Consider the following 26,520-nt stretch of genomic DNA (forward strand, 5'->3'; position numbering starts at 1 on the left):
GGGACGCCTCTAATGTCTGTCCTCCAGGTCATAGTTCTTAGCCTGTAACGCCTCAACCGAGAGCTGGAGATGTTCGTGATCATCCAGGAGGGTGTTGTGAGACTGGATGAGTTCAGCCATTTTAGTTTCAAGGTGGTCTGTGCGGTTGCCCAGGTCCACAACCTCCCCCCTGAGCTCCGCTACCATGGTCTTCATATCGTCTTGAATGGAGGCTCTGAGCTCCAATAACAGACCTTTCATCAGGGTTAGGGTGACTGGCGTGTCTGGGGAAAGAACGGCAGAAGCAGCGTCTTGTGCTTGGGAGTCTCGGCGCAAAGCACGGGCTGCACGGGGAGAGAAAGGCGCCATGTTGGAGAGAGGCGCCGCGTCTGGGAGGCCTGGAGGGAAGTAATCTGAGACCCGTTTAGGGAGCGCAGACTGCAGGTGTTTTACCTTTCCCATCAGGTGAGGGTCGGATAATGTGAATCTCCGGCAAAAATCAGTGGGATATAGATGATCTGGATGCTTTTAATGACGCTTTAGTGCCCCAGGGAACGGGAGCTCCTGGATCAAGCAGCCTCCACCACGAGCAGTCAGGCCACGCCCCAACAGTTCCCCTTTTCAACAGCGACTACTGGACAACCATCAGCAGGCCAAAATTCAGTGGTCGTACGCAGACCCGTTGCTTGTTGGTTGTTTAATGAAAGGCATTCCCGGTTTTACAGCTTGTGCAAATTCAAGCACGAATGCTCTGCTTGCGGAGGATCCTATCCTGCCGTACGGTGCACTCACCCAGCAGGAAAATTATCAACTAAACCCCAGCAAACCGATCACAAGGACGCTGGTGAGCGTAGTCGAGATGGGCCCGTGGCTAGACCAGTGCCATAAAAAGGATGGGGCTGGCCAATTACGCTTTGGGTTTGCATATGGGTTTTTCATTCCTTTTAAACTTCTCCGGTTATCAACCATGTCAAAAATTTTGAAATCTGCAATTAAGCACCCAGATGTCCTTCGTGAAAAGATCAATAAAGAAGAAGCTTTAGGCAGAATGGCCGCGCCATTTCAAGCCCCTCCATTTCCAAATTTTAGGGTTTTACCTCTGGGGGTCTGTAAAAGGACACGAGGTTCCCTCCTACAAAATATCAAACCTTATGGTTATCAAAAGAGGGAAACCTCCTTACACCTCGATTGAGGTCCGATATTAACTATTATCACCGAGCTTGGCCATTAATAATTAATATCCACTTAATAGAGGTGTAAGGAGGTTTCCCCCTTTTGGTAACTATAAGTTTAGGAAATTGTGGAGGAAAACCCTGTCCTTTTACATTGGCGAGCTGCAGGTCCACTGTTTAGATTTTGTTTAACAGGTTTTGCTGTTTGAATTTCTGGTCATCGTCTGAGAACTGATCAGGCCGGAGGGACGTGGACAGATTACATTGATACAGGGTGAACTGTTGTGTAATTCTGTGCGTTCAGAGCGCTGATAGTTCAGTCGGGTGACGCAGATTTTCAATACAAGCTATACATGGAACAAAATCAATAACAGAGAACCTTTGTTTGTTTTCCTGTGCATCTTAGATTGGATAAAGGGTGTTGTTACGTGAACTAAGACAGGCGGAGTAGCATGGACAGATAACAGACGTACACGAGGGAGTGTCGTGCTATACTGTGTGCTGACCTTGAAGTTTGGATGGATAACATGGTTTTGTTTAAGACCTGATGCAGGATACAACTAGAGGCAGTGTACCTTAGTTTAACATTTACTTTTCCTAGGGTGTTATGTAGCTGCAAGGGTTGTATGTTACTCTTTTGAATTGTGGAAAACTGATAGGGGTGTCTGTATAGGAAACAATTGACTAGGATCGTACTATAAGAAAATTGCATTCATTTTGTGGGGTTCAGGAGAGTTGAGGCATTAGCTAATTACTGGGCAGCTCAAGAAAGGTTAACAGGGGGAGGTCACCCTGAAGTAAAAGTGTAAAGAATGAGTGAGTTTGGGGCGACAGGGAAGCATCAAATAAGGATATTTATTAACTACACTGGGAGATCTCCCAGAGCGTATTGTTCCTTTTGTCCCATTTTAGGTATCTATGTAGAAGAGCACATATCACTCCAGAGAAGAAGTCTTGACCTTTGCCCAGATGCCCCTAAGAGACTCCAGAACACCCCTCTTATGTTTGGTGCCGAGCAGAAACATCTCCTCTCAGATTTCAGCCATGAGGAGGAGACTATAATAAAACACAACGCCACTTCGTCCTGTCATTTTCCTCCTGGTCATTATTTTATATATATTGGACTGTTTATGATCTGCAGGAGGACCAAAAGACTGGACACCCAACTGCACGGAAGTCAGGCTGAGCACCATTAACTCAGCCGGTGAAGGGGGTTAAGGGCATAAGAAAAATCCAGTCCTTTACCCTGAATTATTATTATTATTATTATTTATTGTTATAGCGCCATTTATTCCATGGCGCTTTACATGTGAGGAGGGGTATACATAATAAAAACAAGTACAATAATCTTAAACAATACAAGTCATAACTGGTACAGGAGGAGTGAGGACCCTGCCCGCGAAGGCTCACAATCTACAAGATCCAATATATATATATTGTATGTAATAATGATGTTATATTCATTGTCTTGTTACTGTGTAGTAATTCCATATGTGTGCATATAGAGACTTCAGGTGTAAGTCCAGGACTACCTGTACATTGACATACTCAGTAAGTGTGTTCATGTGAAGGTGTTCATGCATTTACAGCCAGTAGATAACTCCAACTGTACGTGGATCAATGATCGGCATGTGCATTATGGATCATTAGCAGCCATGCTATTTTAGCTTAAGTCTCTATATGCTTTATGGAATTGTAATATATGTGTTTTGTGTGAATGGAGAAAAAGAGGGAGGTTCTCTAGGGACAGGTCCCCACATCTTCTAAGTTATTTGCCACTTTTACCCTAGCAATGGTGAAGTTCGTAAGGGATGGATTGAATGTCAGTTAGAATTAGACGGTGTTCTTCCCGCAGCCAACTTAGGTACTGTGACATCACTCCCTACTCCAGAAATTCTGACCTGCCTAGTAAAGATCTATCTATGGAGGAACCTCATCAATGCAAGATTACAGGAGAAGTGCCTGAAGAAAGTCGTGTCTGATGCATGTCTGATGAAAGTTGTTTCCAGTGCCTGAGTCCAGAGTCCAGTCATTTCCAGTGCCAGAGTCGAGTTGTTTCCAGTGCCTGAGTCCGCGAGGCCCAGAAAAAAAAAACCTGTGACATCCAGCAGTCTCATGTCAGACATACTCAAAATCCTGCTGATTCAAGCTATAGGTGTCACGCACGCGCCCAGACTGGTTGGCGCGGGCATACGGGGGTGTGGCCCCACTGGACCACAGACCAAACTTCCCTGGAAGGGGCGTAACTAAGTAGCTTCCTAGGTATTCGCTGGAGCCTCTGATGGTGAGGTCAGACTTGTGCAATAGGAAGCTACCAGGTGCCACTCCAGGGTGATGTCTGGCTGTGGCTGCTGATCCCACTAAGGAACGGAGCAGGCATGGCTGGCACTCTAGCTGACAGGCGGGCACGGCTGGGACACAGGCAGGCAGACGGGTACAACAGAGACACTGGCGGGGAGGCGGACACGGCTGGCTCTCTGGTAGGCAGGCGGGTACAGCTGGAACATAGGAAGAACCGGTAGGGACCGGTCTGCAGGCAGGTATGTGAAACAGGTAGGAACCTGTTCAGACAGGAGGACTAAGTAAGAAGTAGAGAAAGACCGAAAGAGCGGATGCAGAGCGAAAGCACAAGAGCTAGAACCAAGAACAGAAACGCAGGAGGCTGAGTACGAGTAGAAGGTGGAACTAAGAGAAGAGAAGGAGAAGGCAGAGCCAAGGACGGAGCCGCTGGAGGCGGAGCCAAGGGCGGAGCCGCTGGGGGCGGAGCCAAGAGCGGAGACGCTGGAGGCAGAGCCAAAAGCGGCGACGATGGAGGCGGAGCCAAGAGAGGAGACGCTGGAGGCGGAGCCAAGAGCGGAGACGCTGGAGGCGGAGCCAAGAGCAGAGACGCTGGAGGCGGAGCCAAGAGTGGAGATGCTGGAGGCGGAGCCAAGAGCGGAGACACTGGAGGCGGAGCCAAGAGCGGAACCGCAGGAGGTAACGCCAAGAGCCAAGGACGTAGAACCACAAGGAGCGGAGCCAGGTAGAACCGCAAAGAGCGGAGCCAGGTAGAACCGCAAAGAGCGGAGCCAGGTAGAACCGCAAAGAGCGGAGCCGCAGAGCGAAGTCACAGAGTGCAGAGCAAAGCCACAGAGTGCAGAGCAAAGCCACAGAGTGCAGAGCTGAGAGCAGAGCCACAGAGTGCAGAGCAAGGAGCAAGGCAAGGTTGCAGAGAGCGCAGCCGAAAGCGGAGAAAAGCAAGACACAGAGAATGCACAGCAGAAAAGGCAAAACAAGACAGATATAAACAGACAGCGGAATAGGACGAGACTAAGACAGAGTCAGGAACGAGACAAGACCCAGAGACCCAAGCCAGGGTACGATGCCCCTCTGGGTGGCAAACATAGGCCAGGGTACTAAGCCCCACTGGGTGGCTACACAGGACACAGACCACGGTACAACGCCCCCCTGGGTGGCAGACAAGAGAGAGTAACCAAGACAAGACCTGGCACCTCAGCAGCTAAGACTTTACTGAGGGAGTAAGTTGCACAGGCCCAGACCACAGGGTGGAGCTGCACTATATACAGGAGACCTCTTGGTAATTGGTCAGGAACTGATTAGACAGATGCACCTAATTCCTACAAGAACCAGAGAGTTCAGGCGCCAGCCCCCTATACACATAGCCATGAAGCATGCACAGAGCAGAGACACAGAACATGGAGCTGGCATGAAACAGAAACCACATCATGGCCTGGAGAAGTGGGTAATATTGTGTGAGAGATGTGAGGCCATGCCGTGATGCCAGCAGAGTTGTTACAGTACCCCCCTTTACGGTCCTTCTTCTTCAAGCCCGCCAGAATAACTTGTAGAAGAAGGATAGGAGCACACATAGTCCAGGCCAACATGACATCTTCAGGGTAGAATAAGGCAGGCGGGTCACCAGGAATCTCATAAAACAAAGTCTCTTGGTGCTCAACAGGGTTAGCTTCCACAATGAGCTGGACCACCTCCTTCAAGTAGACAGGTAACAGGGAATTGAATGCTGCTGTCTTAACATCTTCACCAGCCGGACACATGGAAACTGGAAGCCTTCTCATAGGATTCAACTTTTGCCCGACAGGTAACAGAGATGTTCTTAGGTGCGGAACACAAGAAAAGTCATTAGAGATGAGAGTGGAGAACAAAAGCTCCACCGGGTCAGAGAAAAATTGAGGTGAAGAAACTTCTGTTTTGAAATCTTCACCAGCCGGCCACAAGGACGCTGAAGGTATCCACATAGGAACCATCTTCTGCCCGTTATCCAGAAGAAATCGTCCAAACGGCAGGGATGTTCCTAGGAACAGATTACAGGAATAGTCGTGGGAGATGTGTGGAGAGATAGTCACCGCTTCCCCATCTTCAGTGACGTTAGCACACCTTGACTCGACGACTAACTGTTTACTGGTATAGTCGCTGGAGATGTGTGGAGACATCGTCACCATTTCCCCATCTTCAGTGACGTCAGCACACCTTGACTCGACGACTAACTGTTTACTGGTATAGTCATTGGAGATGTGTGGAGACATCGTCACCGTTTCCCCATCTTCGGTGACGTCAGCACACCTTAACTCGACGACTAGCAGACCAGCTGAAGAAGATGACACTGCTGAGAGTCTTTGATGCATGGGAACCAGACACTTCTCAAGACTGGGTAAGTTCAAACGAAGCACTTTACTGGAACTCTTGACCAGAGCGGGTGGTAGAGTCCTTGGCTCAGAATGACCCATGGGCATAACAGACAGCATACGGAAAACAAACTTCTTCGTGTATAAGGCTCCAACTTGGAGCTGTAGTTGTCCTTGCAGGACTAGACTGCTCTTTAGCAGGGCTCGGCCATTATCAAGCAACGCCCACACCGGGTTCTGGAGCTGTAGAACGGAGACCATACACTGACTCCGGATGATAGGCGGCTTAAACACACCAAAGCTCCCAGAAGGCAGAGAAACAGTCATTAACTTTGACGGAGAGGAAGTACTCTCGCCAGGGGCAGCCTCTCCTACTGGCCCAGGGTTTTGGAGTACAGGTTTCACAGGGCAAAGACCATTTGAATGTTCTTTACAACCACAGGGATACTGTATTTCAATCTCAGCACCAGATTCAGGCTGCAGATTTGCCAGACCCCTCTTATTAGACCTCTTGGATCTTGCTCGGGTGGCCGTTTTGGCGGGTTGTGGAACAGATAACTCTTGGACGGTCATGGACAGATGTGACGGTTTACCTACAGGTTTCTTTCGTCTGGACCATCTCTGTGAGCTTGAAGGGGAAGACTTTTCAGGAGATGCAGTACATGGCTCATCGAAGGCTTTACAGAAGGCCACCAGGAAGGCCGGCAGATTCGAGATGATGGGGTCCCCTGCATCCCAAAGGGGGTCGCACCACATCAAAGCATCTCCTCTAAGGTAGGCCATTAAGAAACTTACTTTCAACCAGTCAGTGGGGAATTGGGTAGCATGCCACTTGAAATAACGCAAGCACCACTCCAGGAACACACGACATTAACATAGTAACATAGTAACATAGTTAGTAAGGCCGAAAAAATACATTTGTCCATCCAGTTCAGCCTATATTCCATCATAATAAATACCCAGATCTACGTCCTTCTACAGAACCTAATAATTGTATGATACAATATTGTTCTGCTCCAGGAAGACATCCAGGCCTCTCTTGAACCCCTCGACTGAGTTCGCCATCACCACCTCCTCAGGCAAGCAATTCCAGATTCTCACTGCCCTAACAGTAAAGAATCCTCTTCTATGTTGGTGGAAAAACCTTCTCTCCTCCAGACGCAAAGAATGCCCCCTTGTGCCCGTCACCTTCCTTGGTATAAACAGATCCTCAGCGAGATATTTGTATTGTCCCCTTATATACTTATACATGGTTATTAGATCGCCCCTCAGTCGTCTTTTTTCTAGACTAAATAATCCTAATTTCGCTAATCTATCTGGGTATTGTAGTTCTCCCATCCCCTTTATTAATTTTGTTGCCCTCCTTTGTACTCTCTCTAGTTCCATTATATCCTTCCTGAGCACCGGTGCCCAAAACTGGACACAGTACTCCATGTGCGGTCTAACTAGGGATTTGTACAGAGGCAGTATAATGCTCTCATCATGTGTATCCAGACCTCTTTTAATGCACCCCATGATCCTGTTTGCCTTGGCAGCTGCTGCCTGGCACTGGCTGCTCCAGGTAAGTTTATCATTAACTAGGATCCCCAAGTCCTTCTCCCTGTCAGATTTACCCAGTGGTTTCCCGTTCAGTGTGTAATGGTGATATTGATTCCCTCTTCCCATGTGTATAACCTTACATTTATCATTGTTAAACCTCATCTGCCACCTTTCAGCCCAAGTTTCCAACTTATCCAGATCCATCTGTAGCAGAATACTATCTTCTCTTGTATTAACTGCTTTACATAGTTTTGTATCATCTGCAAATATCGATATTTTACTGTGTAAACCTTCTACCAGATCATTAATGAATATGTTGAAGAGAACAGGTCCCAATACTGACCCCTGCGGTACCCCACTGGTCACAGCGACCCAGTTAGAGACTATACCATTTATAACCACCCTCTGCTTTCTATCACTAAGCCAGTTACTAACCCATTTACACACATTTTCCCCCAGACCAAGCATTCTCATTTTGTGTACCAACCTCTTGTGCGGCACGGTATCAAACGCTTTGGAAAAATCGAGATATACCACGTCCAATGACTCACCGTGGTCCAGTCTATAGCTTACCTCTTCATAAAAACTGATTAGATTGGTTTGACAGGAGCGATTTCTCATAAACCCATGCTGATATGGAGTTAAACAGTTATTCTCATTGAGATAATCCAGAATAACATCCCTCAGAAACCCTTCAAATATTTTACCAACAATAGAGGTTAGACTTACTGGCCTATAATTTCCAGGTTCACTTTTAGAGCCCTTTTTGAATATTGGCACCACATTTGCTATGCGCCAGTCCTGCGGAACAGACCCTGTCGCTATAGAGTCACTAAAAATAAGAAATAATGGTTTATCTATTACATTACTTAGTTCTCTTAGTACTCGTGGGTGTATGCCATCCGGACCCGGAGATTTATCTATTTTAATCTTATTTAGCCGGTTTCGCACCTCTTCTTGGGTTAGATTGGTGACCCTTAATATTGGGTTTTCATTGTTTCTTGGGATTTCACCTAGCATTTCATTTTCCACCGTGAATACCGTGGAGAAGAAGGTGTTTAATATGTTAGCTTTTTCCTCGTCATCTACAACCATTCTTTCCTCACTATTTTTTAAGGGGCCTACATTTTCAGTTTTTATTCTTTTACTATTGATATAGTTGAAGAACAGTTTGGGATTAGTTTTACTCTCCTTAGCAATGTGCTTCTCTGTTTCCTTTTTGGCAGCTTTAATTAGTTTTTTAGATAAAGTATTTTTCTCCCTATAGTTTTTTAGAGCTTCAATGGTGCCATCCTGCTTTAGTAGTGCAAATGCTTTCTTTTTACTGTTAATTGCCTGTCTTACTTCTTTGTTTAGCCACATTGGGTTTTTCCTATTTCTAGTCCTTTTATTCCCACAAGGTATAAACCGCTTACACTGCCTATTTAGGATGTTCTTAAACATTTCCCATTTATTATCTGTATTCTCATTTCTGAGGATATTGTCCCAGTCTACCAGATTAAGGGCATCTCTAAGCTGGTCAAACTTTGCCTTCCTAAAGTTCAGTGTTTTTGTGACTCCCTGACAAGTCCCCCTAGTGAAAGACAGGTGAAACTGCACAATATTGTGGTCGCTATTTCCTAAATGCCCAACCACCTGCAGATTTGTTATTCTGTCAGGTCTATTAGATAGTATTAGGTCTAAAAGTGCTGCTCCTCTGGTTGGATTCTGCACCAATTGTGAAAGATAATTTTTCTTGGTTATTAGCAGAAACCTGTTGCCTTTATGGGTTTCACAGGTTTCTGTTTCCCAGTTAATATCCGGGTAGTTAAAGTCCCCCATAACCAGGACCTCATTATGGGTTGCAGCTTCATCTATCTGCTTTAGAAGTAGACTTTCCATGCTTTCTGTTATATTTGGGGGTTTGTAACAGACCCCAATGAGAATTTTGTTACCATTTTTCCCTCCATGAATTTCAACCCATATGGACTCGACATCCTCATTCCCTTCGCTAATATCCTCCCTTAAAGTGGACTTTAGACAAGACTTTACATAGAGACAAACCCCTCCTCCTCTCCGATTTTTACGATCCTTTCTAAACAGACTGTAACCCTGTAAGTTAACTGCCCAGTCATAGCTTTCATCTAACCATGTCTCGGTTATTCCCACTATGTCAAAGTTACCTGTAGATATTTCTGCTTCTAGTTCTTCCATCTTGTTTGTCAGGCTTCTGGCGTTTGCCAGCATGCAGTTTAGAGGATTTTGTTTTGTTCCAATCTCCTCACTGTGGATTGTTTTAGAAATGTTCTTACCTCCCTTCTGAGTATGTTTTCCTGGGTCGTCTTTGTTCGAGTCTAATGTTTTTCTTCCCGACATTGCTTTGGGTCCCCATCGTAGCATGGAGGATCTGCTGGCATGGATTCATCATTAGGAGTGCAGGCTTGAAGTTCATCCAACAGCTCATTGGAGATGACAATTGGGGATGGAGCAGTGAAGGACTGGCTTTCAGACTGGGTAAACATTTTCCTCAGAGGCCAATACTGGCAAGAAGAGAGTTCATCTTGCTCCGAGAGCGAAGGCACATGGGACTCAGTGGGGACCATGGCCTGTGCAAACTGTCACGCATGCACCCAGACTGGTTGGCGCGGGCATACGGGGGTGTGGCCCCACTGGACCACAGACCAAACTTCCCTGGAAGGGGCGTAACTAAGTAGCTTCCTAGGTGTTCACTGGAAGCTCTGATGTTGAGGTCAGACTTGTGCAATAGGAAGCTACCAGGTGCCACTCCAGGGTGATGTCTGGCTGTGGCTGCTGATCCCACTAAGGAACGGAGCAGGCACGGCTGGCACTCTGGCTGACAGGCGGGCACCGCTGGGACACAGGCAGGCAGACGGGTACAACAGAGACACTGGCAGGGAGGCGGACACGGCTGGCTCTCTGGTAGGCAGGCGGGTACGGCTGGAACATAGGAAGAACCGGTAGGGACCGGTCTGCAGGCAGGTATGTGAAACAGGTAGGAACCTGTTCAGACAGGAGGACTAAGTAACAAGTAGAGAAAGACCGAAAGAGCGGATGCAGAGCGAAAGCACAAGAGCTAGAACCAAGAACAGAAACGCAGGAGGCTGAGTACGAGTAGAAGGTGGAATTAGGAGAAGAGAAGGAGAAGGCAGAGCCAAGGACGGAGCCGCAAGAGGCGGAGCAAAGAGCGGAGGTGCTGGAGGCGGAGCCAAGAGCGGAGCCGCTGGAGGCGGAGCCAAGAGCGGAGATGCTGGAGGCGGAGCCAAGAGCAGAGACGCTGGAAGCGGAGCCAAGAGCGGAGACGCTGGAGGCAGAGCCAAGAGCGGAGACGCTGGAGGCAGAGCCAAGAGCGGAGACGCTGGAGGCGGAGCCAAGAGCGGAGACGCTGGAGGCGGAGCCAAGAGCGGAACCGCAGGAGGTAACGCCAAGAGCTAAGGACGTAGAACCGCAAGGAGCAGAGCCAGGTAGAACCGCAAAGAGCGGAGCCAGGTAGAACCGCAAAGAGCGGAGCCAGGTAGAACCGCAAAGAGCGGAGCCAGGCAGAACCGCAAAGAGCGGAGCCAGGTAGAACCGCAAAGAGCGGAGCTGCAGAGCAAAGCCACAGAGTGCAGAGCAAAGCCACAGAGTGCAGAGCAAAGCCACAGAGTGCAGAGCTGAGAGCAGAGCCACAGAGTGCAGAACAAGGAGCAAAGCAAGGTTGCAGAGAGTGCAGCCGAAAGCGGAGAAAAGCAAGACACAGAGAATGCACAGCAGAAAAGGCAAAACAAGACAGATATAAACAGACAGCGGAATAGGACTAGACTAAGACAGAGTCAGGAACGAGACAAGACACAGAGACATAGACACAAGCCAGGGTACGATGCCCCTCTGGGTGGCAAACATAGGCCAGGGTACTAAGCCCCACTGGGTGGCTACACAGGACACAGACCAGGGTACAACGCCCCCCTGGGTGGCAGACAAGAGAGAGTGAAGGTACCTTCACACATAACGATATTGTTAACGATATCGTTGCATTTTGTGACATAGCAACGATATCGTTAATGAAATCGTTAAGTGTGACAGCGACCAACGATCAGGCCCCTGCTGGGAGATCGTTGGTCGCTGAACAAAGTCCAGAACTTTGTTTCGTCGCTGGATCTCCCGCGGACATCGCTGGATCGGCGTGTGTGACACCGATCCAGCGATGTCTTCACTGGTAACCAGGGTAAACATCGGGTAACTAAGCGCAGGGCCGCGCTTAGTAACCCGATGTTTACCCTGGTTACCAGCGTAAGAGTAAAAAAACAAACAGTACATACTTACCTACCGCTGTCTGTCCCCTGCGCTGTGCTCTGCTCTCCTCCTGCTCTGGCTATGAGCATCGGTCAGCCGGAAAGCAGAGCGGTGATGCCACCGCTCTGCTTTCCGGCCGCTGTGCTCACACAGACAGTACAGGAGGAGTGCAGAGCAGAGCGCCGGGGACAGACAGCGGTAGGTAAGTATGTACTGTTTGTTTTTTTTACTTTTAGGATGGTAACCAGGGTAAACATCGGGTTACTAAGCGCGGCCCTGCGCTTAGTTACCCGATGTTTACCCTGGTTACCGGCATCGTTGGTCGCTGGAGAGCGGTCTGTGTGACAGCTCTCCAGCGACCAAACAGCGACGCTGCAGCGATCCGGATCGTTGTCGGTATCGCTGCAGCGTCGCTTAATGTGAAGGGGCCTTAACCAAGACAAGACCTGGCACCTCAGCAGCTAAGACCTTACTGAGGGAGTAAGTTGCACAGGCCCAGACCACAGGGTGGAGCTGCACTATATACAGGAGGCCTCTTGATAATTGGTCAGGAACTGATTAGACAGATGCACCTGATTCCTATAAGAACCAGAGAGTTCAGGCGCCGGCCCCCTATACACATAGCCATGAAGCATGCACAGAGCAGAGACACAGAACATGGAGCTGGCATGAAACAGAAACCACATCATGGCCTGGAGCAGTGGGTAAGATTGTGTGAGAGATGTGAGGCCATGCCGTGATGCCAGCAGAGTTGTTACAATAGGAGAGTAATGTGAAGTCTGGCAAGGTGACGGGTGCACACAGGATGATGTTGACTGACTATAGACTGTGAGGGTGAAGCCGTTCCAGAGTTTGACCAGTCACAACTGGAGAAAGATGGCTTTGGGATGGGCCAATACCTGAAGATTGACAATTAAAGACCAGAACAGAGACTGAAGACTGCAATAAGACTCCAAGAAAGGAGAAGGTGTACTCTGTGGATAGAGATGTGGGTTACGGTGAATGGCAGGGAAGAGCTGATGGTCATGTGGATGATGTCAAGGTACCTAAGTGCAGAATTATGCTTCATTGCATCCTGAACTGTCACTAGTTATAAATGGGGTTGAGTAGGCAAATAAATCCCAGCACAAAATGTCCCTCAAATTTCATTGTCATGTTCTCGACAACAGGGGGAATGTAGAAAGGGAAGTGCCCCAAAATGTATATCTTTACACAGTGATGTGTTTAGTGCATGCTTGGGGTATATCCCCCACATGTATACCACATGGAGCAAACCCTCCCCTCCAGCCTGCTGTAAAACAAAGCTGCCATGAGCTGGAAAAACAAGTCCCCTCGGTGGCGCCGCAACATGGCGCCGATGCGCCGTTACACAGGTGCTAGACATTTGCGGATTAGGGTTTATTATATAAGCGCTTTAGCAGACAGTCCACGGTACCTCCTGACGAAGCTGCTCCTGCAGCGAAACGCGCGTCGAGGTGTGCCTAGTCTGTATGACTCCTCTCCCCTGGGCTCCATCATGTCTACAGGTATATCTGATTCTTAGTTGTTACCTATTACATATATAGTGACTTACTATTTAGGCCCACGCTTACTGGTAGTGGTTCTCTTTAGATTATATACACTGTGGGTCAGCTGGATTACCAGCATAATCTAGGAGCCATTTACACATGGTATATCTATATATGGTAATCATCTTATATATGGTATGGGTAGGGGAGTCCTATTATTCTAGAGCTTCTGCTATGACCCTGTATGTTGTGAATTCTGTGGCTGAATTCACTCCTGTGGTCACAAGTGGTACTGCAGCTTCTGGGCTTCCTCCCTCAGGTGTTCTGGAGAGCTCGTTGGCTGCCTTGTTATTTAACTCCACCTTATTCTGTCTTCCTTGCTCCTTGTCAATGTTCCATGTGTTGGATCTGAGCTTCTGGATCTTTCCTGTGGCCTGCTGCTCTGCTTAGATAAGTGCTTCTTTGCTTTTGTTGCTGTTTTTTCTGTCCAGCTTGTCTATTCGTTTTTGCTGGAAGCTCTGAGACGCAAAGGGTGTACCGCCGTGCCGTTAGCTCGGCACGGTGAATCTTTTTGCCCCCTTTGCGTGGTTTTTTGCTTTTGGGTTATTGTCAGATCACTGTATGTGCTCTGATTGCTGGCACACTGTGTTACTGGATTGCCTTCATAACAGTACAAGGAGCCAAACTAATGATTCTCAATAGAGGGAAAAAAGAAGTTCTGACATCATTTTTTTTTCTCAGCTCTGTGTTCAGTCTTTTTTTTCCCCTAGACATTAGGGTGCTTCAGGACACAGCTGTGGACATGGATATTCAGGCTCTGTGCTCTTCAATGGATAATCTCGTTATAAATGTACAAAAGATTCAAGATACAATTGATCAGAAATCTATGCTAGAACCAAGAATTCCTATTCCTGATTTGTTTTTTGGTGATAGAACTAAGTTTCTGAGCTTCAAAAATAATTGTAAGCTATTTCTGGCCTTGAAACCTCATTCTTCTGGTAATTCAGTTCAACAGGTTTTGATTATTATTTCTTTTTTGCTCGGCGACCCTCAGGACTGGGCATTTTCTCTTGCGCCAAGAGACCCTGCATTGAGTGGTGTCGATGCGTTTTTCCTGGCGCTCGGATTGCTGTACGATGAGCCTAATTCAGTGGATCAGGCTGAGAAAAATTTGCTGGCTTTGTGCCAGGGTCAGGATGATATAGAAGTATATTGTCAGAAATTTAGGAAGTGGTCAGTGGAATGAATCTGCGCTGGCAGCTTTGTTCAGAAAGGGTCTCTCTGAGGCTCTTTAGGATGTCATGGTGGGTTTTCCTATGACTGCTGGTTTGAATGAGTCTATGTCTTTGGCCATTCAGATCGGTCGTCGCTTGCGCGAGCGTAAATCTGTGCACCATCTGGCGGTATTGTCTGAGATTAAACCTGAGCCTATGCAGTGCGATAGGACTATGACCAGAGTTGAACGGCAAGAACACAGACGTCTGAATGGGCTGTGTTTCTACTGTGGTGATTCCACTCATGCTATTTCTGATTGTCCTAAGCGCACTAAGCGGTTCGATAGGTCTGCCGTCATTGGTACTGTACAGTCCAAATTCCTTCTGTCCATTACCTTGATATGCTCTTTGTCATCGTATTCTGTCATGGCGTTTGTGGATTCAGGCGCTGCCCTGAATCTGATGGATTTGGATTATGCTAAAAGTTGTGGGTTTTTCTTGGAGCCTTTGCGGTGTCCTATTCCGTTGAGAGGAATTGATGCTACACCTTTGGCCAAGAATAAACCTCAGTACTGGGCCCAGCTGACCATGTGCATGGCTCCTGCACATCAGGAAGTTATTCGCTTTCTGGTGCTACATAATCTGCATGATGTGGTCGTGTTGGGGTTGCCATGGCTACAAACCCATAATCCAGTATTGGATTGGAACTCTATGTCGGTATCCAGCTGGGGTTGTCAGGGGGTACATGGTGATGTTCCGTTTTTGTCTATTTCGTCATCCACTCCTTCTGAGGTCCCAGAGTTCTTGTCTGATTATCAGGATGTATTTGAAGAGCCCAAGTCCGATGCCCTACCTCCGCATAGGGATTGTGATTGTGCTATCAATTTGATTCCTGGTAGTAAATTCCCTAAGGGTCGTTTATTTAATTTATCCGTGCCTGAACACACCGCTATGCGCAGTTATGTGAAGGAATCCCTGGAGAAGGGACATATTTGCCCATCGTCATCACCACTGGGAGCAGGGTTCTTTTTTGTAGCCAAGAAGGATGGTTCGCTGAGACCGTGTATTGATTACCGCCTTCTTAATAAGATCACTGTTAAGTTTCAGTATCCCTTGCCATTGTTATCTGACTTGTTTGCTCGGATTAAGGGGGCTAGTTGGTTCACTAAGATAGATCTTCGTGGTGCGTATAATCTGGTGAGAATCAGGCAAGGAGATGAATGGAAAACGGCATTTAATACGCCCGAGGGTCATTTTGAGTATCTAGTGATGCCGTTCGGACTTGCCAATGCTCCATCTGTTTTTCAGTCTTTTATGCATGACATCTTCCGTGAGTATCTGGATAAATTCCTGATTGTTTACTTGGATGACATTTTGATCTTCTCAGATGATTGGGAGTCTCATGTGAAGCAGGTCAGAATGGTTTTCCAGGTCCTGCGTGCTAATTCTTTGTTCGTGAAGGGATCAAAGTGTCTCTTCGGTGTGCAGAAAGTTTCATTTTTGGGGTTCATCTTTTCCCCTTCTACTATCGAGATGGATCCGGTTAAGGTCCAAGCCATCCAGGATTGGACTCAGCCGACATCTCTGAAAAGTCTGCAAAAGTTCCTGGGCTTTGCTAATTTTTATCGTCGCTTCATCTGTAATTTTTCTAGCATTGCCAAACCATTGACCGATTTGACCAAGAAGGGTGCTGATTTGGTTAATTGGTCTTCTGCTGCCGTGGAAGCTTTTCAGGAGTTGAAGCGTCGTTTTTGTTCTGCCCCTGTGTTGTGTCAACCAGATGTTTCTCTTCCGTTCCAGGTCGAGGTTGATGCTTCTGAGATTGGAGCAGGGGCGGTTTTGTCACAGAGAGGTTCTGGTTGCTCAGTGTTGAAACCATGTGCTTTCTTTTCCAGGAAGTTTTCTGCTGCTGAGCGTAATTATGATGTGGGCAACCGAGAGTTGCTGGCCATGAAGTGGGCATTCGAGGAGTGGCGTCATTGGCTTGAAGGAGCTAAGCATCGCGTGGTGGTATTGACTGATCATAAGAACCTTACTTATCTCGAGTCTGCCAAGCGCTTGAATCCTAGACAGGCCCGTTGGTCGTTATTTTTTGCTCGCTTCGATTTTGTGATTTCGTACCTTCTGGGCTCTAAAAATGTGAAGGCGGATGCTCTGTCTAGGAGTTTTGTGCCCGACTCTCCGGGTTTATCTGAGCCGGCGAGTATCCTCAAGGAAGGAGTCATTGTGTCTGCCATCTCCCCTGATTTGCGGCGAGTGTTGCAAAAATTTCAGGCTAATAAACCTGATCGTTGTCCGGCCGAGAAACTGTTCGTCCCTGATAGGTGGACTAGTAAAGTTATCTCTGAACTTCATTGTTCGGTGTTGGCTGGTCATCCAGGAATCTTTGGTACCAGAGAGTTAGTGGCTAGATCCTTCTGGTGGCCATCTCTGTCACGGGATGTACGTACTTTTGTGCAGTCCTGTGGGATTTGTGCTAGGGCTAAGCCCTGCTGTTCACGTGCCAGTGGGTTGCTTTTGCCCTTGCCGGTCCCGAAGAGGCCTTGGACACATATTTCGATGGATTTCATTTCTGACCTTCCCGTTTCTCAAAAGATGTCAGTCATTTGGGTGGTCTGTGATCGCTTTTCTAAAATGGTCCATCTGGTGCCCTTGGTTAAGTTGCCTTCCTCCTCTGATTTGGTGCCTTTGTTCTTCCAGCATGTGGTTCGTTTGCATGGCATTCCTGAGAATATTGCTTCTGACAGAGGTTCCCAGTTTGTTTCAAGGTTTTGGCGAGCCTTTTGTGGTAGGATGGGCATTGACCTATCTTTTTCCTCGGCTTTCCATCCTCAGACTAATGGCCAGACCGAACGAACCAATCAGACCTTGGAAACATATCTGAGATGTTTTGTTTCTGCAGACCAGGATGATTGGGTGTCCTTTTTGCCGTTGGCTGAGTTCGCCCTTAATAATCGGGCCAGCTCGGCTACCTTGGTCTCTCCATTTTTCTGCAATTCTGGGTTCCATCCTCGTTTCTCTTCAGGACAGGTTGAGTCTTCGGACTGTCCTGGTGTGGATTCTGTGGTGGACAGGTTGCAGCAGATCTGGACTCAGGTAGTGGACAATTTGACCTTGTCCCAGGAGAAGGCTCAACTTTTCGCTAATCGCAGACGCCGTGTGGGTCCCCGACTTCGTGTTGGGGATCTGGTTTGGTTATCTTCTCGTCATATTCCTATGAAGGTTTCCTCTCCTAAATTTAAACCTCGTTTTATTGGTCCGTATAGGATTTCTGAGATTCTCAATCCTGTGTCCTTTCGTCTGACCCTCCCGGACTCCTTTTCCATACATAATGTATTCCATAGGTCGTTGTTGTGGAGATACGTGGCACCTATGGTTCCATCTGTTGAGCCTCCTGCCCCTGTTTTGGTGGAGGGGGAATTGGAGTATGTTGTGGAGAAAATTTTGGATTCTCGTGTCTCTAGACGGAAACTCCAGTATCTGGTTAAATGGAAGGGTTATGCTCAGGAAGATAATTCCTGGGTTTTTGCCTCTGATGTCCATGCTCCAGATCTTGTTCGTGCCTTTCATGTGGCTTATCCTGGTCGGCCTGGGGGCTCTGGTGAGGGTTCGGTGACCCCTCCTCAAGGGGGGGGTACTGTTGTGAATTCTGTGGCTGAATTCACTCCTGTGGTCACAAGTGGTACTGCAGCTTCTGGGCTTCCTCCCTCAGGTGTTCTGGTGAGCTCGTTGGCTGCCTTGTTATTTAACTCCACCTGATTCTGTCTTCCTTGCTCCTTGTCAATGTTCCAGTGTTGGATCTGAGCTTCTGGATCTTTCCTGTGGCCTGCTGCTCTGCTTAGATAAGTGCTTCTTTGCTTTTGTTGCTGTTTTTTCTGTCCAGCTTGTCTATTCGTTTTTGCTGGAAGCTCTGAGACGCAAAGGGTGTACCACCGTGCCGTTAGTTCGGCATGGTGGGTCTTTTTGCCCCCTTTGCGTGGTTTTTTGCTTTTGGGTTATTGTCAGATCACTGTATGTGCTCTGATTGCTGGCACACTGTGTTACTGGATTGCCTTCATAACACCTGTACTTGTTGTCTGTTATGCCTCACCAGTTTGTTATATGGTTTATATGTACTTTTAATCTTTTGTAATAAAGTTTATGTTTTTTATATTAACAATTTTTGATCCAGTGTCTTCATAAGTCCTCGATTGGTGCACCTATATTTGTTCATGAAGGGATCTCATTATTGGATATGAGGGTGTGTTGTTTTCCTGTAACCTCTTATGCCTTGGGGTTAGTAAGCTATAGATTGGGAGGGCTGATATTGTATGTGTGATTTGGGTAATCGGGCAGTTAATTGTGGTTTTTATAACATTGTGGTATTATTAAGTGGATATTAATTATTAATGGCCAAGCGATAATAGTTAATATTGGACCTCAATAGAAGTGTAAGGAGGGTTCCCCCTTTTGGTAACTATAAGTTTAGGAAATTGTGGAGGAAAACCCTGTCCTTTTACAGGGTCATACCAAAGAAAGAACCAGTCACGTTTCGTGTTATTTATCACTGGTCATACCCTAAAGGGAATTCGGTCAACAATGGGATTTCGCTTCAGGATGCTCCAGTCTCCAAGACTTTACACGTGCTGTGCCGATTCTTTGGAATGCACTACCTAGGTTAATACGATTAATCCCCAATCCCCACAGTTTTAAGCGTACCCAAAAAACTCATTTGTTCAGACTGGCCTACCGCCTCAATGCATTAACCTAACGATCCCTGTGTGGCCTATTTATAATAAAAAAAAAAAAAAAAAAAAAAAAGGTTCCTCGCATCATGTTCTCAAACACTTTATGCAGTATTAGCCCTCTGTGTCTGTACTGCTACATACTGGTTCATGCAGCTTTACATGAACACCTGAGCCTTACACTATAGGCGGTCCGAATAACTAAAGCAATTGTTACCATCCACCTCTCGTGTCTCCCCTTTTCCTCATAGTTTGTAAGCTTGCGAGCAGGGCCCTCACTCCTCCTGGTATCTGTTTTGAACTGTATTTCTGTTATGCTGTAATGTCTATTGTCTGTACAAGTCCCCTCTATAATTTGTAAAGCGCTGCGGAATATGTTGGCGCTATATAAATAAAAATTATTATTATTATTATTATATACAGTGTCTTACGCTTCCTTTGATAGAGCAGTGAAGATTGTCAGGGAGGCTGGAGCTGGGGCTTAGCTAGCGAAGTCTGATATTGACTCTGCATTTCACTTATTACCCGTGCATCCTGATTGTTTTCCACCTATTAGGATGCTGTGTTGACGATGAATACTACTACGATATGTGCCTCCCTATGTTTTGTTCTATCTCATGCTACTACTTCGAACTATTTAGTTCCTTCCTAGATTGGGTAATGAGGTATGAAATGGGCAGCACTGCTGTCACTCACTATTTGAATGATTTTTTATTTGTAGTATTTGTATTTGTAATTTGATTGAAGGTTTATTTTCAGTGAGAAAGGTAACATTAGCTCAAATGCAATCATTGCAAGGTTTACTTGTTTTTGCCAGAAGAGTTATACCAGTAAGTAGAGTCTTTTCACGTAGGTTGTCTTTATCAACAAAAGGATTGTCATATCCTAACCACAGATTAAGGATCACCAGGCCCATGCTGTCAGATTTAGACGTGTGGAAGACTTTCCTGCGGTCTTACAATGGCTACACATGCTTTATATTGCCAGATGTTTCAAGCATAGATTTAAAATTATTTATAGGTGCTGACAATTCTGTGGGTTTCATAACAATTTTTGAAAGCCAATGGAGCAGGGACAAATGGCCAGAATCTTGAAAGACCCAGGGACTCTGTCAATATCTTATTTTTTGTGAACTTTTTCCTATAGTAGCATTGGTTGAAATTTGGGGTACTAGTTTGTCCAATAGAAAAATTTGCTTTCAGACAAAAATTGCGAAGGTCACACATTTTACAAATTACATGACTTCAACTTCTCTTCCTGTATTGGGTCTTCTCCGCTGATTGGCTTTGTTATGTCTAAAATTCAATATCTTTCTAATGTGTTGACACAATTTGATTGGCAGGTCTTCAAGAATATCTTTCCCAATGCTCAGCAGGCAGGTTTGCCTTACCCTCTTTCCCTCTGGGATGTGGTAGTGAACAACTGATGGCGCTAGTTTGTTCGTCGGTTGCCCCATCAACCTGGCAAGCATATTGGTAAGTACATGGTTCTGATTGGTCTAGTTTGGAAGTAACTATTGAATTCATCACACAGCTTAGGAACAAGGGTATATCAGGCACATCTGCACAGCAGCACTTTTCGGGGCTAGCATTTTATTTTCAGTTATTAGGCTGGGTTGATGTAACAAAAACATTCATTATTAGACAGGCGATGAAAGGGTGGAAAAGAGCTCAACCCAGCAATGAATGCAGACCCCCCATTTCCTTAGATTAATTAAGTCCCATCGTAGGTTTTTCAATACAGCGCAGACCCACAGCAGCACAGCTCGCAGCAAACAAAAGCGCTGACTATGGGACACACAGTACAGAACCCGGGTTAACATACCACGTGGACACTCAGTTCCCATATGCGTATAACCCAGGCAACAGGCACTTTTTATCTCCTACTGAGACAATATAATTAAGGAGATATCCACACCGCTGAAGCAGTTTGTTCTGAAGAAGGTCCAAGTAAGGACCGAAAACGTTCAACTATTATTGTCTGGATGCATATTAAATGAACCACTTTTTTCTTTGAATTTTGAGTGGCAAGTTTTTGTAGACTACATCCTTCAGAAGGTTGGAAACAGGAACACATGGGCTACTTGCATAGTGAACAAGTCTGTAGGAACATGTTCACACATGACCAAGAAACTTGAAGACACAAAAGAGCATAGTAGAACCAAAAACACTCAGTTTCAAAAAATCACAGTAATCTACAAGTGCTAGTAAAAAGATGTAAAAACAGGGTATTTGGTTGATACGTTTTTTGCAAAAAATGTATACTAAGCTGCTCCACCAAACGTCAAGGTATACCCATATCAGAGCAGTCCCGACTGATGTATGCAATCCCTATCTGATGTATTTAAAAACCTGATCAGCTGTATATTACCTGTGTGAACCGGGTTCAGAGAGAAAAAGTCCATGTGGACATGCTGAGTGGAACAGCTTTTGTGCAGATAGCACAAGAGGAGTGGTGGGTAACTCCCAAGTCTTGTAGACACAAGAGAACAATTATGGAAACAAGAACACATGGGCTACTTGTACAGTGAACAAGTCTGTAGGAATATTTTCACACACCACCAAGAAACTTGAAGACACAAAAGAGCATAGTAGAACCAAAAACACTCAGTTTCAAAAAATCACAGTAATCCGCTTGTAATCTACAAGACTATGGAGTTACAGCTTAATGGTTCCCTATATTTTGATTCTATTTAGTTTTTTGCTCTTGAAAATCTGTCCGCAGTTGTTGTTTTGGGCATGCCTTGGTTACGCAGATATAACCTTATTATTTTTATTTATTTAGTTATTATGTTCTGTTTATATAACATGTTACATTATCATCGATCTAGATATCCTATCAGTATGTGTCTGGATTGTGCAAGGAAACTTGAAGAAACCCACGCTAACACGTGGAGAATATACAAACTCCTTGCAGAAGTTGCCCTTGGTGGGATTTGAACCCATGACGCCAGCGCTGCAATGCAAAAGTGCTAACCACTGAGCCACCGTGCTGCACAAAGTGGCACCAAAAGGTTACTGTATACTGGAACCCTAAATGTCAAAATAAATGTATGCCTTTTTCTGTGAAATTGACAAAAGTCTTCCCCCGTGGTTTAGTTAAATTATATAGAAATTTTACTGATGTATTCTCGATGTCTGAATCTGAAAATGTACCCCATACAGACATTATAATTGCATCTTTGAGCTGGTACCAAACTCCTACTTCTACAGGGGTGAAATATATACTCCTTTGTGTCTGGAATGTCAGGTAATTAAAGGTTAAAAAGCAGATAATTTGCAAAAAGGATTCATCAGAGCTTCCACATCATCAGTAGATGCAGATTTCTTTTTTGTTTGTAAAAAAGATGGAGGTCTAAGACCATGTCTTGAATATCGTGAACATAAAATCACTGTATAAAATCTGTATCAGCTGCCTCTCATCCCATCTCTTTACCCAGCTGTTGGATGCCTATTGACTCACCAAGTGGAAGACTGCATTTAACCCCTTAGTGACCGAGCCAAATTTTTGAAATCTGACCAGTGTCACTTTATGTGGTAATAACTCTGCAACGCTTCAACAAATCCCAGTGATTTTGAGATTGTTTTTTCGTGACACATTATACTTTATGATAATGCTAAATTTAGTTCAACATTTTTTGTGTTTATTTATAAAAAATATAAAAAATTTGAGAAAAATGTTAAAAAATTAGCAATTTTCTAAATTTGAATGATTATCCCTTTAATCCAGATAGTCATACAACAGCAAACCATTAATAAATAACATTTCCCACATGTCTACTTTACATCAGCACCATTTGTAAAATGTTATTTTATTTTGTTAGCATTTTAAGAGGTTTAAAAATGTAGCAGCAATTTTTCATTTTGTCAAAGAAATTTACCACATTTATTTTTTTAGGGACTTACCCATATTTAAAGTGACTTTAAGGGTCCCATATATTGGGAAACCCCCAAACGTGATACCATTTTAAAAACAGCACCCCTAAACATATTGAAAACTGCTGTCAGGTAGTTTATTAACCCTTCAGGTGCTTTACAGGAATTAATGCAAAATGGCATGACAGAAATGAAAATGTGTATTTTTACCACCTAAATGTTGCTAACTTCTAAACAGATTACTACAGTCGTCAGACTCTAAGGCCGCTATTTGGTCATGAATTGCCATGGCAAACATTAGGACAACAAAATCATGATCTGAGGGCACCAATTGGGATAAAGAAGAAGCCCCCACAGTCTGTTAACCATTTATAATGATGTAGTCACTATTGATAGCAGCATCTAAGGGGTTAAACAGATTTAGAAGGCGCAAATACTGATCGTGGCTGATACAGCAAGTTGTCAGCTATAGTGTACAACCAACAGATGCTGGATTGTCACCTGTATGGGGAGGCTATTCTCTTATATCTCAGGTCAGTTAAAAGACGTATTGGCGGTCATTAAGGGGTTAATACTCCTGAAGGTTACTCTGAGTATCTGCTGATGCCTCTCAGTCTAAAAAAAACACCCAGGGGTTTTTCAAAATTTTGTTCATGACATATTTAGAGATATCAGTGATAACTATGTGGTCTATCTATTTACATGACAACGAGAGTTTAATCATTCAATGTGCACATAGGAAATGTAAAGATTGAAAGACAAATCCTCAATTGCTAAACCTGAAAAATTTGTTTTCTTAGTTCAAGAAGTTAACTACCTGGGGTATGTCATGTTTACAAAGGTTTACAAATGTACCCTTATAATGTATAGGCTATTAGAGATTTCATATAACCCAAATCCCTGATGGCTTTGAAGTGTTCTGTTGAGGTTTGCTCAATATTAGGCCGTAGTCACACTAAACGTATAAAAAAAAAAAATCGGTTCCATTCTCACTGCCGAGAGTTGCACAAGTGTAATGCAAGTGTCATGCGAGTACAATCTGATTTTTCACAGCTAGCATCCGAATGCAGTGCAAATGCTATCTGACTGCAATGCGTTTTTAACATGAGATTTTACATAGAGCAATTCTCTATGTCATTTACACATACTGTAGGTTTCAAAGGAAATATTCTTCAAAGCACACACACACACACACACACACATATATATATACATATATATATACACACAGTGGGGGGGAAGTATTTAGTCAGCCACCAACTGTGCAAGTTCTCCCACTTAAAAAGATGAGAGAGGCCTGTAAGTGACATCATAGGTAGACCACAACTATGAGTCAAAACGAGAAAACAAATCCAGAAAATCGCCTTGTCTAATTTGGAAAGATTTATTTAGCAAATTATGCTGGAAAATAAGCGTAGTGTGTTACTGATGGTAGCCTTTTATTACGGTGGACATTAAACCAAAGAAAAGAGTGGGCCTTTCTTAACCCCTTTCTGACATCAGACGTACTATCCCGTCGAGGTGGGGTGGGCCCCTATGACCACCGACGGGATAGTATGTCATACGCGATCGGCCGCGCTCACGGGGGGAGCGCGGCCGATCGCGGCCGGGTGTCAGCTGCCTATCGCAGCTGACATCCGGCACTATGTGCCAGGAGCGGTCATGGACCGCTCCCGGCACATTAACCCCCGGCACACCGCGATCAAACATGATCGCGATGTGCCGGCGGTACAGGGAAGCTTCGCGCAGGGAGGGGGCTCCCTGCGGGCTTCCCTGAGACCCCCGCAGCAACGCAATGTGATCGCGTTGCTGCGATGGTCTCCGTACCTCCCTCCCTGCTCCAGGTCCGGATCCAAGATGGCCGCGGCATCCGGGTCCTGCAGGGAGGGGGGTGGCTTCACAGAGCCTGCTCAGAGCAGGCACTGTGAAGCCTGCAGTGCTCTCAGGCAGATTGGTGATCTGACAGAGTGCTGTGCAAACTGTCAGATCACCGATCTGTGATGTCCCCCCATGGGACAAAGTAAAAAAGTAAAAAAAAACATTTCCAAATGTGTAAAAAAAAATAAAAAAATATTCCTAAATAATGAAAAAAAAAAAAAATATTATTCCCATAAACATATTTCTTTATCTAAATTAAAAAAAAAACAATAAAAGTACACATATTTAGTATCACCGCGTCCGTAACGGCCCAACCTATAAAACTGGCCCACTAGTTAACCCCTTCAGTAAACACCGTAAGAAAAAAAAAACGAGGCAAAAGACAATGCTTTATTATCATACCGCCGTACAAAAAGTGGAATAACACGCGATCAAAAAGACAGATATAAATAAACATGGTACCACTGAAAGCGTCATCTTGTCCCGCAAAAAAAGAGCTGCCATACAGCATCATCAGCAAAAAAATAAAAAAGTTATAGTCCTGAGAATAAAGCGATGCAAAAATAATTATTTTTTTTATAAAATAGTTTTTATCGTATAAAAGCGCCAAAACATAAAAAAATGATATAAATGAGGTATCGCTGTAATCATACTGACCCGAAGAATAAAACTGCTTTATCAATTTTACCAAACGCGGAACGGTATAAACGCCTCCCCCAAAAGAAATTCATGAATAGCTGGTTTTTGGTCATTCTGCCTTACAAAAATCGGAAAAAAAAGCGATCAAAAAATTTCACGTGCCCGAAAATGTTACCAATAAAAACAACAACTCGTCCCGCAAAAAACAAGACCTCACATGACTCTGTGGACCAAAATGTGGAAAAATTATAGCTCTCAAATGTGGTAACGCAAAAAATATTTTTTGCAATAAAAAGCATCTTTCAGTGTGTGACGGCTGCCAATCATAAAAATCCGCTAAAAAACCCGCTATAAAAGTAAATCAAACCCCCCTTCATCACCCCCTTAGTTAGGGAAAAATTAAGAAAAATGTATTTATTTCCATTTTCCCATTAGGGCTAGGGTTAGGGCTAGGGTTAGGGTTAAGGCTAGGGTTAGTGCTAGGGTTAGAGTTAGGGCTAGGGTTAGGGCTAGGGTTAGGGCTAGGGTTAGGGTTAGGGCTAGGGTTAGGGCTAGGGTTAGGGCTAGGGTTTGGGTTAGGGTTAGGGCTAGGGTTAGGGTTAGGGATAGGGCTAGGGTTAGGGCTAGGGTTAGGGCTAGGGTTAGGGTTAGGGTTAGGGCTACAGTTAGGGTTGGGGCTAAAGTTAGGGTTAGGGTTGGGGCTAAAGTTACGATTAGGGTTTAGATTACATTTACAGTTGGGAATAGGGTTGGGATTAGGGTTAGGGGTGTGGTTAGGGTTACTGTTGGTATTAGGGTTAGGGGTGTGTTTGGATTAGGGTTTCAGTTATAATTGGGGGGCTTCCACTGTTTAGGCACATCAGGGGCTCTCCAAACGCGACATGGCATCCGATCTCAATTCCAGCCAATTCTGCGTTGAAAAAGTAAAACAGTGCTTCTTCCTTTCCGAGCTCTCCCGTGTGCCAAACAGGGGTTGACCCCCACATATGCAGTATCAGCGTACTCAGGACAAATAGGACAACAACTTTTGGGGTCGAATTTCTCCTCTTACCCCCGGGAAAATACAAAACTGGGGGCTAA

The sequence above is a fragment of the Ranitomeya imitator genome, chromosome 1 (assembly GCF_032444005.1).
Source record: "Ranitomeya imitator isolate aRanImi1 chromosome 1, aRanImi1.pri, whole genome shotgun sequence".
In the NCBI taxonomy this organism is placed as follows: domain Eukaryota; kingdom Metazoa; phylum Chordata; class Amphibia; order Anura; family Dendrobatidae; genus Ranitomeya; species Ranitomeya imitator.